Source organism: Bidens hawaiensis, unplaced genomic scaffold, assembly GCF_021521415.1.
Source record: "Bidens hawaiensis isolate Kalapana, Puna unplaced genomic scaffold, B.hawaiensis_p1.1 tig00025811_1, whole genome shotgun sequence".
In the NCBI taxonomy this organism is placed as follows: domain Eukaryota; kingdom Viridiplantae; phylum Streptophyta; class Magnoliopsida; order Asterales; family Asteraceae; genus Bidens; species Bidens hawaiensis.
The window spans coordinates 197,741-217,160 of NW_027494147.1; positions in this window are offsets into that span (position 1 = coordinate 197,741).

A 19,420-nucleotide genomic window follows, 5' to 3' on the forward strand; every position below is an offset into this window, starting at 1 on the left:
ACTCCGTTAGTGGATTTTGAGGGTGTGACAATTTGATAGTTTTGATTATATATAATATGAGGTAAAATCCACAAACGTATATGAGACTATGAATAAAAGAATCAATTGCGGTATGTAAATCATAAGTAAATGAGTATCCTTTCTAATCGTTAGCAACAGACATTCTCGGATAATGATGCCTTATTCTACATACACAAACATAAGTAGTTAGGGGTGCGTATGATCATACTTACTGACTCACCACAACAACATAAAAATACTATGAACATGCCGGGATGCAAAGGATTTCTCAAGAACACAAGATACTATGAAAGTGACAATATTTAAACAACTCATTAATTTCATTCAGTCACCAAAAGTAACAACTCTTGCACATTCAAATAACAACAAATATAAGAATTTAATTATTCATTTTTCTATTAACTTAAACGGTCTCAAATAAAATGCACCTCCAAATTTCAATCAACCAATAATCAAACATGTAACAATGCCAAAAATAATATTTATCAACACGTATGTTGTTAAGCAATTTGATAGTTTTGATTATATATAATATGAGGTAAAATCCACAAACGTATATGAGACTATGAATAAAAGAATCAATTGCGGCATATAAATGATAAGTAAATGAGTATCATTTCTAATCATTAGCAACCGACATCCTCGGATAATGATGCCCTATTCTACATACACAAAGCTAAGTAGTTAGGGGTGCGTATGATCATACTTATTTAGTCACCACAACAACATAAAATACTATGAACATGCCGTGATGCAAAGGATTTCCCAAGAACACAAGATACTATGAAAGTGACAATATTTAAACAACTAATTATTTTCATTCAGTCACCAAAGTAACAAATCTTGCTCATACAAATAACACCAAATATAAGAATTTAATTATTCATTTTTCTAATAACTTAAACGGTCTCAAATAAAATGCACCTCCGAATTTCAATCAACCAATAATCAAACATGTAACAATGTAAAAAATAATATTTATCAACACGTATGTTGTTAAGCAATTTGATAGTTTTGATTATATATAATATGAGGTAAAATCCACAACGTATATGAGACTATAAATAAAAGAATCAATTGCGACATATAAATCATAAGTAAATGAGTATCCTTTCTAATCGTTAGCAACCGACATCCTCGGGTAATGATGCCCTATTCTACATACACAAAGCTAAGTAGTTAGGGGTGCGTATGATCATACTTATTGAGTCACCACAACAACATAAAATACTATGAACATGCCGGGATGCAAAGGATTACTCAAGAACACAAGATACTATGAAAGGGATAATATTTGAACAACTCATTAATTTCATTCAGTCTCCAAAAGTAACAAATCTTGCTCATACAAATAACACCAAATATAAGAATTTTATTATTCATTTTTCTAATAACTTAAACGGTCTCAAATAAAATGCACCTCCAAATTTCAATCAACCAATAATCAAACATGTAACAATGTAAAAAATAATATTTATCAACACGTATGTTGTTAAGCAATTTGATAGTTTTGATTATATATAATATGAGGTAAAATCCACAAACGTATATGAGACTATGAATAAAAGAATCAATTGCGGCATATAAATCATAAGTAAATGAGTATCCTTTCTAATCGTTAGGAACCGACATCCTCGGATAATGATGCCCTATTCTACATACACAAAGATAAGTAGTTAGGGGTGCGTATGATCATACTTACTGACTCACCACAACAACATAAAAATACTATGAACATGCCGGGATGCAAAGGATTTCCCAAGAACACAAGACACTATGAAAGTGACAATATTTAAAAACCTCATTAATTTCATTCAGTCACCAAAAGTAACAAATCTTGCTCATTCAAATAACAACGAATATAAGAATTTAATTATTAATTTTTCTGTTAACTTAAACGGTCTCAAATAAAATGCACCTCCAAATTTCAATCAACTAATAATCAAACATGTAACAATGCCAAAAATAATATTTATCAACACATGTGTTGTTAAGCAATTTGATAGTTTTGATTATATATAATATGAGGTAAAATCCACAAACATATATGAGACTATGAATAAAAGAATCAATGGCGGCATATAAATCTTAAGTAAATGAGTATCCTTTCTAATGGTTAGCAACCGACATCCTCGGATAATGATGCCCTATTCTACATACACAAAGCTAAGTAGTTGGGGGTGCGTATGATCATACTTACTGACTCACCACAACAACATAAAAATACTATGAAGATGCCGGGATGCAAAGGATTTCCCAAGAACACAAGATACTATGAAAGTACTCATTAATTTCATTCAGTCACCAAAAGTAACAAATCTTGCTCATTCAAATAACAACAAATATAAGAATTTAGTTATTCATTTTTCTAATAACTTATACGTTCTCAAATAAGATGGATCTCCAAATTTCAATCTACCAATAATCAAACATGTAACAATGCATAAAATAATATTTATCAACACGTATGTTGTTAAGCAATTTGATAGTTTTAATTATATATAATATGAGGTAAAATCCACAAACGTAAATGAGACTATGAATAAAAGAATCAATTGCGGCATGTAAATGTAACATCCTAAAATTTTTATATGATAAATAAAAGAAAGTTATGTTTAGTAATTTCACGTTTTAGTTATTTAATGTCGAGAAAGGAACGGGTCATGGGCTTAGATTACGTAAGATGGGTTAAATGAGAATGGGCCTTGGGTCCGTGGGCTCGAGAGATATAAATACCCATCCCGAGCCCAAAATACCATTTCACTAACTCCCTTTCACACCCACACCCAAACACTCTCAATTCTAGAGAGAGAAACTAGAGAGAGAAAGTTCTCAAATCACAAATCCGAGTCCACAATCTTGTTCCTAGTCGTTTTTGGTAAGTCCCTCTCGAAAATCATCCGTTTTCATAACCATTTCGGCCTCAAATCGAGCAAAAACGTAACTTGAGTTTTCGGGTAAAAAACCGCCTTGTTTTGGTGTCAAAATGCAAGCTTTTGTGTTTAAAAGTACTAGGAATCGATAGCCCTTTCAATCCCGAGCATTTCCATGTCAAAAACTTCGATTTTGGGTCAAAAATCTGGAAAATCTGGAAAACCCGTAGTTTTCTCCGTCGCCCAGCTTGAAGGAGTCGAATCAGACTCATTCGATCGAACCAGTCGATCGAATCAGTCCATTCGATCGAATGTGTAGATCGAACAAGTCCAGTCGACCGAATAGGGAAGCAACCGAATGGTCTCCAACTCATTCGATCGAATGAGTTTTGTATTCGATCGAATGAGTGTTGTATTTGATCGAACGTGTGTCTATTCGATCGAACGTGTTCCTATTCGATCGAACGTGTTCCTATTCGATCGAACGTGTTCCTATTCGATCGAATCAAGCCAGAACCAAGTTGTTTCCAAGATTCGCCTGAAGTGAAGTTCGTTTATGAAATAAATTAAAAACCTAATGGAAAATGTGTTAAGGCGGTTATCGAAAATGAGTAGTAGTAATAGTAGTAGTAGTAATTGATATGTGTAAATATTATACAGTTAGCCGAGCCCAGTTAAAGAAAGGAATTACAATCAACGGCGAGCGTAACAGGATCCAGGTGAGTTTCTAGCCCCATTCCTTGTTATGTTTTCGGGGCTGTGTGCATACTTGATGTGTTGTTAATACATTTATCCAAAGTGATAAGTGTATGCCATAGGTGATATATGTGATATGTATGAATGATTGCTTGATGGTTCGTGAACGATCTTCGGATATTGCACGTACTGTCAGGTTGTAACGTTATAAATATGGCAAGTATGATATGTATGTTTATGTGTATGAACGTAAGAAAGTTAATAAAAGAAGGAAATGACGGTTGTATGGTTGTATGGTTACGAAAGGGGTACCGAGCCCTAATAATACTCGAGGTATGATGTATGGTTGTATGGTAACGAAGAGGGAATCGAACCCTACTAATATTCGAAAACATGGGACCAGACCCTTATAATATCTGTGATGTTAGGGACCAGACCCTTATAATATCTGTGATGTTAGGGACCAGACCCTTATAATATCTGTGAGGTTATAGGGCGAAAGGCTCTTTAAAACGTATGATTATGAATGTAAAGAAAGTATGTAAGTAAGAAAGAAAGTATGTAAGTAAGAAAGAAAGTATGTAAGTAAGAATGAAGGTATGAGTACTTATGTGTGTATGAAAGAAAGTTATGAGGTTAAGTACGTATGTATGTAACAAGGTATTGTATGGTAGTGTATGATTAACTAGAACTCACTCAGCGTAGCTGACTTTTAGTATGCACGCAGGTGAGTAGGATGAGACAGCTGGCTTGAGTGGAGGACACATGGCAGGAGACTAAAGCCTGGCATCTGAAGATCCGATATGTTTTATAAGTTACGTTTTGATTTTGAAAGACAAGAGGAATGTTTAAAGACATGATTATGAATTGATATGTAATGTTTTATGAAAGTTTTATATTCCGCGTAAAGTTTTTAATTAACTCTGATATTTAGAACTGTGTTTATGAGTAAATCCAAGACGAAAGTAGGGTTACCGGTAACGGGGCCTTACAAGTTGGTATCAGAGCAAAGTTCGAGAGATTTAAGCATCCTACATGCTTAGACTCGAACAGAGAATGGGATTTAAGTAAGAAAGGAAAGAAGATGCCAGTTCAAGAATGCCATGTGTCGCTCAAGCAAGATCAGTAAAGGTAAAGTGCATGATTAAATGATGTATGTTAATAAGAAAGGAAAGATATGTGAACGGTAGGGATAGGAATAATTGATTGTTTACTTTGACAAACTGCTTAAGTAGAACCAGCACAAATAGACTCATAAAGGGAAGTGTATAGGACACGGAAAGTAACGTGATCAGCTAATCACAACTGGCCACTGTTATTACCTGTTAGCCTTACTATCCTTGTACTAAATAGTTCCTTGAGTGATGATGTTTGTGTTTTCCCTTGTAGAATACTAATGGCGGGAGCTGGAGAATTTGTTGGAACTGGGGGTCGCACTGGACGTCGTGGCAGGCCTCGTCTTGTCCGGCAACCCTCGGTAGAAGAAGCTTCCCACACCGAAGATGAAGGAAGCGCAGCTGGAGGAGACCAGAACAACAACGAAGGAGTTCAACTTAGCCCTGCAGTTCAAGCAGCCATTGTCCAAGCGGTAGTTGCTGCTGTGAAGAATCTGAACCCCGAAGGATCTGCTGGAAGCCGTGAACGAACTGCTGAAGGGGCAGGTGGTGATGGAAGGAAAGATGGGGAAGAGGAAAGAGGGGCCTCGAGTGGGGATAAGTCTGTGAAAGTCGATGATAGGAGAGGAGGACAAGGTGGGTGCAGCTATAAGTCCTTCAAAGGTTGTGACCCGCCTAAGCTGACTGGTTTAGGAGACGCAATCGCTACTCTCCAGTGGATAACCGCTATGGACAAGGTTATCCGCATTAGCGAATGCCGTCCCGACCAAGCTGTGGGCTATGCTACTCAGTCATTCATAGATGAGGCTATGTATTGGTGGGAGAGTGTGGAGCAGAGGAAGACCCGTGAAGAGATCAAAGGGATGAAGTGGGAAGATTTGAAAGAGTTGGTAATGAAGAAGTTCTGTGCAGATGCCGAGGTTGAAAGAACGGAGATGAAGTTCCAGAATTTAAAAGCCGGTATGATGACGCATCGTGAGTATACCACGGAGTTCAACCGACTATCTAGGTTGGTGCCTGACATGGTTGACACTGAGGTCAAGAGAATCAAGTGTTATGTGAGGGGGTTGCCACAAAAGGTCCGCATGTTAGTCAGGGCGATTCAACCTGCTACTTTTGATTCGGCTGTTGGACTCGCGGAAATGGTCTATGCTGACGTGGCCGCGGATGATAGGGTGGAAAGGGACGAAGAGAAAGAGAAGAAAGGGGTCACTCCTGCTAAACGACCCGGTACTCAGTTATGGAACTCCAGGGATAAGAAACAGAAAGTGTGGGAGAAGAGATCGTGTAAGACCTGCGGAAAGAGGCATGGTGGTGAGTGCAAGTGGGGTAAAAGTTCTAATGTTTGTCTCAAATGTGGAAAGGCTCATGGTGGAGAATGCAGAATGGGGTCGAATGCCTGTTATAAGTGTGGGAAGGTAGGGCATTATGCCAATGAGTGCAGTGCGAAGCCAGCATGTTACAAATGTGGCAAGACAGGCCATATGTCAAGGGAGTGCACTGAAGGTGTAGCTGGAGGTAGTGGAAAGAAGGATGCCGATCAAGCTAGGCCCAGAACTAGAGCCTACATGCTGACCCAGGAGCAAGCCAGGCAGATTCCGGATGTCGTCACAGGTACGTTTCTAGTGAACGATGTTTCCGCTTCTGTATTATTTGATTCTGGTGCGAATAGAAGTTTTGTAGCTACGACGTTTAGTAAACTAGCTAAAATGAAAGGCTGCCGAGTGTCTGAAACTTTTGTAGTAGAAACCGCAAGTGACACTTCGGTGAAAATAACAAAAATGGTGAAGAATTGTAAGATAGAGTTAGAGGGACATGAGTTCCCTGTTACTTTGTATGTTATGGCCTTAGGAGGGTTCGATGTAGTCTTGGGTATGGATTGGTTGTCTGAGTTTGAGGCTCAGATAGTATGTAAAAGTAAGATGATAAGGTTAAAGTCATTGGATGGTAGTGCGGTGACGGTTTATGGTGATAAAGAGAGTTATGGACTTAATGTCATTTCGATGATAAAAGCCGAGGGTTTGTTAAGGCGAGGGTGCGGTGCCTACCTGGCGTATGTTGTCAACGCTACGGCCGAGACGAAAGAAATGAAGGATGTTCCTATTGTGCGCGACTACCCAGAAGTATTCCCTGAGGATCTTCCGGGGCTGCCACCAGAGCGAGAAATAGAATTTCAGATAGATTTAATACCAGGAGCCCAGCCCGTCGCGAAAGCGCCTTACCGTCTAGCACCGTCCGAGATGAAGGAATTAATGTCCCAACTGCAAGAACTCCTCGACAAGGGTTTTATCAGACCGAGTGTTTCTCCATGGGGCGCACCGGTTTTGTTTGTGAAGAAAAAGGATGGAAGTATGAGAATGTGCATAGACTATCGTGAGTTGAATAAGCTTACGGTAAAGAATAGATACCCCTTGCCTAGGATTGACGATCTGTTTGACCAACTGCAAGGTTCGAGTTGGTTCTCACGAATAGATCTCAGATCAGGCTACCATCAGCTGAAGGTGAAAGAGGTAGACATCCCTAAAACAGCGTTCCGAACGCGGTATGGACACTACGAGTTCCTTGTAATGTCATTCGGTCTAACAAATGCTCCTGCAGCATTTATGGACATGATGAATAGGGTGTGTCGACCGATGTTGGATAAGTCGGTTATCGTCTTCATCGATGACATATTGATTTATTCAAAGAGTGAGTCTGACCATGCCGAGCATCTGAGAGAGGTATTGGAAGTTCTGAAGAAAGAAAGGTTGTACGCCAAGTTTTCGAAGTGCGCGTTCTGGTTAAGAGAAGTGCAATTTTTAGGTCATGTGGTTAATCCGGAGGGGATTACCGTGGACCCAGCCAAGATTGAAGCGATAACGAATTGGAAGACTCCGCAGAATCCGACTGATATACGAAGCTTCCTAGGGTTAGCTGGCTACTATAGGAGATTCATCGAAGGTTTCTCCAAGATAGCCGCACCGCTGACCGGTATGACCCGAAAGTCGATAGTATTCAGTTGGGGAAAATTTCAAGAAGAAGCCTTTGAAGAGTTAAAGAGAAGACTCACGCAAGCTCCAATCCTTACTTTACCCGATGGTGATGAGGATTTTGTTGTTTGTGCTGATGCCTCGCATCAAGGATTAGGTTGCGTGTTGATGCAACGAGGGAAGGTGATAGCTTACGCGTCCAGACAGTTGAAGGTCCATGAAAGTACTTATCCGACGCATGATTTGGAGTTAGCAGCTGTAGTGCATGCTCTTAAGATATGGAGGCACTATCTGTACGGCACTAAGTGTACTATCTATACCGATCATAAGAGTTTAAAGTACTTCTTCGAGCAGAAAGAACTGAACATGAGGCAGAGAAGATGGTTAGAATTGATAAAGGATTACGACTGTGAGATTAAGTATTACCCCGGTAAAGCTAACGTGGTCGCTGATGCGTTAAGTCGGAAGAATGAGGAAGTCCTTGCAACAGTGAAGTCATACAAGTTGATCATGAACCCGAGTCTTTTTGAAGAAATCATCAAGGTGCAGTCAGAAGTGTTAATAGATGAAGGGTTAGTAAAGAAGGAAAGGATTTATGGCCAGCAAGATGAGTTGATGGAAAACACTCATGGAGTTAAGACTAGGTTCGACCGTATGTGGATCCCACGCCATGGTGATCTTAGAAGTCGAATCTTAGATGAAGCTCATAAGTCAAGGTACTCAATCCATCCAGGAGCTACAAAGATGTACCAAGACTTGAAAAGAGATTACTGGTGGCCAGGATTGAAGAGCGATGTAGTGGATTATGTTGGTAAGTGCTTAACTTGCTTACAAGTCAAAGCCGAACACCAAAAGCCTTGTGGGAAGATGCAACCGCTAGAGATACCTGAGTGGAAATGGGAACACATCACCATGGATTTCATAACTAAGCTACCTCGTACAGCTAAGCAACATGATACCATCTGGGTGATTGTGGACCGTTTGACCAAGAGTGCTCACTTTCTGCCCATACGAGAGGCCATCTCGTCAGAAACGTTAGCAAGCTTGTTCATTAAAGAAATTGTAACCAAGCATGGAGTACCGTTATCGATCGTGTCTGATAGGGATACACGGTTTACTTCGAGGTTCTGGAAGAAATTTCATGAAGCTATGGGGACGAGGTTGAACATCAGTACGGCGTATCACCCTCAAACCGATGGACAGTCTGAAACGACGATCCAAACCCTTGAGGATATGCTACGTGCTTGCGTTTTAGATTTTGGTGGAAGTTGGGATGATCATCTGCATCTGGCAGAGTTCTCCTATAACAACAGTTACCATTCGAGTATTGGTATGCCACCGTTTGAGATGCTGTACGGTAGACGATGTAGAACCCCGGTGTGTTGGGGTGAGATTGGTCAGAAGGAAATGGGAAGTATAGAAGTGGTTCAAGAAACGTCTTCAAAGTTCGATCTGATCAAAGCAAGAATGAAAGCCGTTCAAGACAGACAAAAGTCTTATGCGGATAAGCGGCGACGACCAATTGAGTTTAACGTTGGCGACTATGTGATGCTTAAGGTCTCGCCTTGGAAGGGGATTATCCGTTTTAGGAAAAGAGGAAAGTTGAGTCCGAGGTACATTGGACCGTTCAAGATTGTAAAACATGTGGGTGAAGTAGCTTACAAACTGGATTTACCCGATGAGTTAGAAGGAATTCATTCAACCTTCCATGTTTCTCATCTGAGGAAGTGTCTAGCTGATGACACGTCTCACGTGCCCTTAATGGACATCGAGGTTGATGAACAATTGAACTACATCGAGCAACCGATAAAGATCGTTGATCGCAAGGAGAAGCAGCTTCGTCACAAGATTATACCCTTGGTCAAAGTGATATGGAAACACCGCAAGGGATCAGATGCTACTTGGGAAGTCGAGGATGAGATGCGCAAGTTTTACCCTAGTTTGTTTATGTAATAGTTAGGTTTCGGGGACGAAACCTCTTTAAGGGAGGAAGACTTGTAACATCCTAAAATTTTTATATGATAAATAAAAGAAAGTTATGTTTAGTAATTTCACGTTTTAGTTATTTAATGTCGAGAAAGGAACGGGTCATGGGCTTAGATTACGTAAGATGGGTTAAATGAGAATGGGCCTTGGGTCCGTGGGCTCGAGAGATATAAATACCCATCCCGAGCCCAAAATACCATTTCACTAACTCCCTTTCACACCCACACCCAAACACTCTCAATTCTAGAGAGAGAAACTAGAGAGAGAAAGTTCTCAAATCACAAATCCGAGTCCACAATCTTGTTCCTAGTCGTTTTTGGTAAGTCCCTCTCGAAAATCATCCGTTTTCATAACCATTTCGGCCTCAAATCGAGCAAAAACGTAACTTGAGTTTTCGGGTAAAAAACCGCCTTGTTTTGGTGTCAAAATGCAAGCTTTTGTGTTTAAAAGTACTAGGAATCGATAGCCCTTTCAATCCCGAGCATTTCCATGTCAAAAACTTCGATTTTGGGTCAAAAATCTGGAAAATCTGGAAAACCCGTAGTTTTCTCCGTCGCCCAGCTTGAAGGAGTCGAATCAGACTCATTCGATCGAACCAGTCGATCGAATCAGTCCATTCGATCGAATGTGTAGATCGAACAAGTCCAGTCGACCGAATAGGGAAGCAACCGAATGGTCTCCAACTCATTCGATCGAATGAGTTTTGTATTCGATCGAATGAGTGTTGTATTTGATCGAACGTGTGTCTATTCGATCGAACGTGTTCCTATTCGATCGAACGTGTTCCTATTCGATCGAACGTGTTCCTATTCGATCGAATCAAGCCAGAACCAAGTTGTTTCCAAGATTCGCCTGAAGTGAAGTTCGTTTATGAAATAAATTAAAAACCTAATGGAAAATGTGTTAAGGCGGTTATCGAAAATGAGTAGTAGTAATAGTAGTAGTAGTAATTGATATGTGTAAATATTATACAGTTAGCCGAGCCCAGTTAAAGAAAGGAATTACAATCAACGGCGAGCGTAACAGGATCCAGGTGAGTTTCTAGCCCCATTCCTTGTTATGTTTTCGGGGCTGTGTGCATACTTGATGTGTTGCTAATACATTTATCCAAAGTGATAAGTGTATGCCATAGGTGATATATGTGATATGTATGAATGATTGCTTGATGGTTCGTGAACGATCTTCGGATATTGCACGTACTGTCAGGTTGTAACGTTATAAATATGGCAAGTATGATATGTATGTTTATGTGTATGAACGTAAGAAAGTTAATAAAAGAAGGAAATGACGGTTGTATGGTTGTATGGTTACGAAAGGGGTACCGAGCCCTAATAATACTCGAGGTATGATGTATGGTTGTATGGTAACGAAGAGGGAATCGAACCCTACTAATATTCGAAAACATGGGACCAGACCCTAATAATATCTGTGATGTTAGGGACCAGACCCTAATAATATCTGTGATGTTAGGGACCAGACCCTCATAATATCTGTGATGATAGGGACCAGACCCTTATAATATCTGTGATGTTAGGGACCAGACCCTTATAATATCTGTGATGTTAGGGACCAGACCCTTATAATATCTGTGAGGTTATAGGGCGAAAGGCTCTTTAAAACGTATGATTATGAATGTAAAGAAAGTATGTAAGTAAGAAAGAAAGTATGTAAGTAAGAAAGAAAGTATGTAAGTAAGAATGAAGGTATGAGTACTTATGTGTGTATGAAAGAAAGTTATGAGGTTAAGTACGTATGTATGTAACAAGGTATTGTATGGTAGTGTATGATTAACTAGAACTCACTCAGCGTAGCTGACTTTTAGTATGCACGCAGGTGAGTAGGATGAGACAGCTGGCTTGAGTGGAGGACACATGGCAGGAGACTAAAGCCTGGCATCTGAAGATCCGATATGTTTTATAAGTTACGTTTTGATTTTGAAAGACAAGAGGAATGTTTAAAGACATGACTATGAATTGATATGTAATGTTTTATGAAAGTTTTATATTCCGCGTAAAGTTTTTAATTAACTCTGATATTTAGAACTGTGTTTATGAGTAAATCCAACACGAAAGTAGGGTTACCGGTAACGGGGCCTTACAGTAAATCATAAGTAAATGAGTATCATTTCTAATCATTAGCAACCGACATTCTCGGATAATGATGCCTTATTCTACATACACAAAGATAAGTAGTTAGGGGTGCGTATGATCATACTTACTGACTCACCACAACAACATAAAAATACTATGAACATGCCAGGATGCAAAGGATTTCCCAAGAACACAAGATACTATGAATGTGACAATATTTAAACAACTCATTAATTTCATTCAGTCACCAAAAGTAACAAATCTTGCACATTCAAATAACAACAAATATAAGAATTTAATTATTCATTTTTCTATTAACTTAAACGGTCTCAGATAAAATGCACCTCCAAATTTCAATCAACCAATAATCAAACATGTAACAATGCCAAAAATAATATTTATCAACACGTATGTTGTTAAGCAATTTGATAGTTTTAATTATATATAATATGAGGTAAAATCCACAAACGTATATGAGACTATGAATAAAAGAATCAATGGCGGCATATAAATCATAAGTAAATGACTATCCTTTCTAATCGTTAGCAACCGACACCCTCGGATAATGATTCCCTATTATACATACACAAAGCTAAGTTGTTAGGGGTGCGTATGATCATACTTACTGACTCACCACAACAACATAAAAATACTATGAACATGCCGGGATGCAAAGGATTTCCCAAGAACACAAGATACTATGAAAGTGACAATATTTAAACAACTCATTATTTTCATTCAGTCACCAAAAGTAACAAATCTTGCTCATTCAAATAACAACAAATATAAGAATTTAGTTATTCATTTTTCTAATAACTTAAACGGTCTCAAATAAAATGCACCTCCGAATTTCAATCAACCAATAATCAAACATGTAACAATGTAAAAAATAATATTTATCAACACGTATGTTGTTAAGCAATTTGATAGTTTTGATTATATATAATATGAGGTAAAATCCACAAACGTATATGAGACTATGAATAAAAGAATCAATTGCGGCATATAAATCATAAGTAAATGAGTATCCTTTCTAATCGTTAGCAACCGACATTCTCGGATAATGATGCCCTATTCTACATTCACAAAGATAAGTAGTTAGGGGTGCGTATGATCATACTTACTGACTCACCACAACAACATAAAAATACTATGAACATGCCGGGATGCAAAGGATTTCCCAAGAACACAAGATACTATGAAAGTGACAATATTTAAACAACTCATTAATTTCATTCAGTCACCAAAAGTAACAAATCTTGCACATTCAAATAACAACAAATATAAGAATTTAATTATTCAATTTTATTTTAACTTAAACGGTCTCAAATAAAATGCACCTACAAATTTCAATCAACCAATAATCAAACATGTAACAATGCCAAAAATAATATTTATCAACACGTATGTTGTTAAGCAATTTGATAGTTTTAATTATATATAATATTAGGTAAAATCCACAAACGTATATTAGACTATGAATAAAAGAATCAATGGCGGCATATAAATCATAAGTAAATGAGTATCCTTTATAATCGTTAGCAACCGACATCCTCGGATAATGATTCCCTATTATACATACACAAAGCTAAGTTGTTAGGGGTGCGTATGATCATACTTACTGACTCACCACAACAACATAAAAATACTATGAACATGCCGGGATGCAAAGGATTTCCCAAGAACACAAGATACTATGAAAGTGACAATATTTAAACAACTCATTATTTTCATTCAGTCACCAAAAGTAACAAATCTTGCTCATTCAAATAACAACAAATATAAGAATTTAATTATTAATTTTTCTGTTAACTTAAACGGTCTCAAATAAAATGCACCTCCAAATTTCAATCAACCAATAATCAAACATGTAACAATGCCAAAAATAATATTTATCAACACGTGTGTTGTTAAGCAATTTGATAGTTTTGATTATATATAATATGAGGTAAAATCCACAAACATATATGAGACTATGAATAAAAGAATCAATGGCGGCATATAAATCTTAAGTAAATGAGTATCCTTTCTAATGGTTAGCAACCGACATCCTCGGATAATGATGTCCTATTCTACATACACAAAGCTAAGTGGTTGGGGGTGCGTATGATCATACTTACTGACTCACCACAACAACATAAAAATACTATGAAGATGACGGGATGCAAAGGATTTCCCAAGAACACAAGATACTATGAAAGTGACAATATTTAAACAACTCATTAATTTCATTCAGTCACCAAAAGTAACAAATCTTGCTCATTCAAATAACAACAAATATAAGAATTTAGTTATTCATTTTTCTAATAACTTATACGTTCTCAAATAAGATGGATCTCCAAATTTCAATCTACCAATAATCAAACATGTAACAATGCATAAAATAATATTTATCAACACGTATGTTGTTAAGCAATTTGATAGTTTTGATTATATATAATATGAGGTAAATTCCACAAACGTAAATGAGACTATGAATAAAAGAATCAATTGCGACATGTAAATCATAAGTAAATGAGTATCATTTCTAATCATTAGCAACCGACATCCTCGGATAATGATGCCTTATTCTACATACACAAAGATAAGTAGTTAGGGGTGCGTATGATCATACTTACTGACTCACCACAACAACATAAAAATACTATGAACATGCCGGGATGCAAAGGATTTCCCAAGAACACAAGATACTATGAAAGTGACAATATTTAAACAACTCATTAATTTCATTCAGTCACCAAAAGTAACAAATCTTGCACATTCAAATAACAACAAATATAAGAATTTAATTATTCATTTTTCTATTAACTTAAACGGTCTCAGATAAAATGAACCTCCAAATTTCAATCAACCAATAATCAAACATGTAACAATGCCAAAAATAATATTTATCACCACGTATGTTGTTAAGCAATTTGATAGTTTTAATTATATATAATATGAGGTAAAATCCACAAACGTATATGATTCTATGAATAAAAGAATCAATTGCGGCATATAAATGATAAGTAAATGAGTATCCTTTCTAATCGTTAGCAACCGACATCCTCGGATAATGATGCCCTATTCTACATACACAAAGCTAAGTAGTTAGGGGTGCGTATGATCATACTTATTGAGTCACCACAACAACATAAAATACTATGAACATGCCGTGATGCAAAGGATTTCCCAAGAACACAAGATACTATGAAAGTGACAATATTTAAACAACTCATTATTTTCATTCAGTCACCAAAGTAACAAATCTTGCTCATACAAATAATACCAAATATAAGAATTTAATTATTCATTTTTCTAATAACTTAAACGGTCTCAAATAAAATGCACCTCCGAATTTCAATCAACCAATAATCAAACATGTAACAATGTAAAAAATAATATTTATCAACACGTATGTTGTTAAGCAATTTGATAGTTTTGATTATATATAATATGAGGTAAAATCCACAAACGTATATGAGACTATGAATAAAAGAATCAATTGCGGCATATAAATCATAAGTAAATGAGTATCCTTTCTAATCGTTAGCAACCGACTTTCTCGGATAATGATGCCCTATTCTACATACGCAAAGATAAGTAGTTAGGGGTGCGTATGATCATACTTACTGACTCACCACAACAACATAAAAATACTATGAACATGCCGGGATGCAAAGGATTTCCCAAGAACACAAGATACTATGAAAGTGACAATATTTAAACAACTCATTAATTTCATTCAGTCACCAAAAAATAACAAATGTTGCACATTCAAATAACAACAAATATAAGAATTTAATTATTCATTTTTATTTTAACTTAAACGGTCTCAAATAAAATGCACCTCCAAATTTCAATCAACCAATAATCAAACATGTAACAATGCCAAAAATAATATTTATCAACACGTATGTTGTTAAGCAATTTGATAGTTTTAATTATATATAATATGAGGTAAAATCCACAAACGTATATGAGACTATGAATAAAAGAATCAATGGCGGCATATAAATCATAAGTAAATGAGTATCCTTTCTAATCGTTAGCAACCGACATCCTCGGATAATGATTCCCTATTATACATACACAAAGCTAAGTTGTTAGGGATGCGTATGATCATACTTACTGACTCACCACAACAACATAAAAATACTATGAACATGCCGGGATGCAAAGGATTTCCCAAGAACACAAGATACTATGAAAGTGACAATATTTAAACAACTCATTATTTTCATTCAGTCACCAAAAGTAACAAATCTTGCTCATTCAAATAACAACAAATATAAGAATTTAATTATTAATTTTTCTGTTAACTTAAACGGTCTCAAATAAAATGCACCTCCAAATTTCAATCAACCAATAATCAAACATGTAACAATGCCAAAAATAATATTTATCAACACGTGTGTTGTTAAGCAATTTGATAGTTTTGATTATATATAATATGAGGTAAAATCCACAAACATATATGAGACTATGAATAAAAGAATCAATGGCGGCATATAAATCTTAAGTAAATGAGTATCCTTTCTAATGGTTAGCAACCGACATCCTCGGATAATGATGCCCTATTCTACATACACAAAGCTAAGTAGTTGGGGGTGCGTATGATCATACTTACTGACTCACCACAACAACATAAAAATACTATGAAGATGCCGGGATGCAAAGGATTTCCCAAGAACACAAGATACTATGAAAGTGACAATATTTAAACAACTCATTAATTTCATTCAGTCACCAAAAGTAACAAATCTTGCTCATTCAAATAACAACAAATATAAGAATTTAGTTATTCATTTTTCTAATAACTTATACGTTCTCAAATAAGATGGATCTCCAAATTTCAATCTACCAATAATCAAACATGTAACAATGCATAAAATAATATTTATCAACACGTATGTTGTTAAGCAATTTGATAGTTTTGATTATATATAATATGAGGTAAAATCCACAAACGTAAATGAGACTATGAATAAAAGAATCAATTGCGGCATGTAAATCATAAGTAAATGAGTATCATTTCTAATCGTTAGCAACCGACATTCTCGGATAATGATGCCTTATTCTACATACACAAAGATAAGTAGTTAGGGGTGCGTATGATCATACTTACTGACTCACCACAACAACATAAAAATACTATGAACATGCCGGGATGCAAAGGATTTCCCAAGAACACAAGATACTATGAAAGTGACAATATTTAAACAACTCATTAATTTCATTCAGTCACCAAAAGTAACAAATCTTGCTCATTCAAATAACAACAAATATAAGAATTTAGTTATTCATTTTTCTAATAACTTATACGTTCTCAAATAAGATGGATCTCCAAATTTCAATCTACCAATAATCAAACATGTAACAATGCCAAAAATAATATTTATCAACACGTGTGTTGTTAAGCAATTTGATAGTTTTGATTATATATAATATGAGGTAAAATCCACAAACATATATGAGACTATGAATAAAAGAATCAATGGCGGCATATAAATCTTAAGTAAATGAGTATCCTTTCAAATGGTTAGCAACCGACATCCTCGGATAATGATGCCCTATTCTACATACACAAAGCTAAGTAGTTGGGGGTGCGTATGATCATACTTACTGACTCACCACAACAATATAAAAATACTATGAAGATGCCGGGATGCAAAGGATTTCCCAAGAACACAAGATACTATGAAAGTGACAATATTTAATCAACTCATTAATTTCATTCAGTCACCAAAAGTAACAAATCTTGCTCATTCAAATAACAACAAATATAAGAATTTAGTTATTCATTTTTCTAATAACTTATACGTTCTCAAATAAGATGGATCTCCAAATTTCAATCTACCAATAATCAAACATGTAACAATGCATAAAATAATATTTATCAACACGTATGTTGTTAAGCAATTTGATAGTTTTGATTATATATAATATGAGGTAAAATCCACAAACGTAAATGAGACTATGAATAAAAGAATCAATTGCGGCATGTAAATCATAAGTAAATGAGTATCATTTCTAATCGTTAGCAACCGACATTCTTGTAAGGCCCCGTTACCGGAAGCCCTACTTTCGCGTTGGATTTACTCATAAACACAGTTCTAAATATCCGAGTTAATTTAAACATTTACGCGGAATATGAAACTTTCATAAAACATTACATAATTCATAACTTGTCTCAAAACATCCTTTGTTTTTCACATTAAACTATTAAAATTAAAACGTCATAAGTCATCAGATGCCAGACTCTCGTTCAGTGCCATGTGTCCCCTCAAGCGAGCTGCCTCATTCTACTCACCTGCGTGCATACTAAAAGTCAGCTACGCTGAGTGAGTTCTAGATAATCACATAATCATACCCTTCACATAACAATATATTCATCCTTTCATTCATACTTTTATACTTTCATACTTTCTTACTTTCTTACATTCATACTTTCTTACTTTCATACTTTCTTACTTTCTTTTGTATTAACTTACTTTCATATCTTATGTTATAAAGAGCATTACGCCCTACATTCCTCGAGTATTATTAGGGCTCGGTACCCTCCTTCCTCGAGCATTATTAGGGCTCGGTACCCTCTTTCCTCGAGTATTATTAGGGCTCGGTACCCTCCTTCCTCGAGTATTATTAGGGCTCGGTACCCTCCTTCCTCGAGTATTATTAGGGCTCGGTACCCTCTTTCCTCGAGTATTATTAGGGCTCGGTACCCTCTTTCCTCGAACATTAGTAGGGTTCGGTTCCCTAGTTCTCGAATATTAGTAGGGTTCGATTCCCTCTTCGTTACCATACAACCATACATTATCATTTCTTTCTTTTATTATCTTTATCACGTTCATACACGTAAACATACATATCATACTTACCTTACACATAGCGTTACAACCTGACAGTACGTGCAATATCCGAAGATCGTTCACGTAACATCAAGCAATCATTCATACATATCATATCATTCACATAAGGCATACACTTATCTCTTAGGATAAGCGTATTAACAACATATTGAGTATGCACACAGCCCCGAAAACATAACACATAAGGGGGCTAGAAACTCACCTGAACACGGTTACGTTCTCCGTTGATTGTAATTCCTTTCTTTAACTGGGCTCGGCTAACTGTATAATATTTACACATATCAATTAACTACTACTACTCGTTTTCGATAACTGCCTTAACACATTTTCCATTAGGTTTTTAATTCATTTTATAAACGAACTTCACTTCAGGCGAAGTTAAACCTTAGGCGAACTTGGAAACAACTTGGTTCTGGCTTGATTCGGTCGAATAGGGACATATTCGATCGAATCTGAGGCACACTCGATCGAACTAGACACACACTCGATCGAACCAGCTGGGAAAACTCGTTCGATCGAACATGGCACTCGTTCGATCGGATAGATACTCGTTCGATCGAATACGGATCTCATTCGGTCGAATGAGGCGGAGACCATTCGGTTGCTTTCTTATTCGATCGAATGGACTGGTTCGATTGACTCATTCGATCGAATGGACTGGTTCGATTGACTCATTCGATCGAATGGACTGATTCGACGCCTTCAAGCTGGGCGACGGAGAAACCTACGGGTTTTTCCGGATTTTCCAGATTTTGACCCAAAATCGAAGTTTTTGACATGGAAATGTTCGGGATTGAAAGGGCTATCGATTCCCAGTGA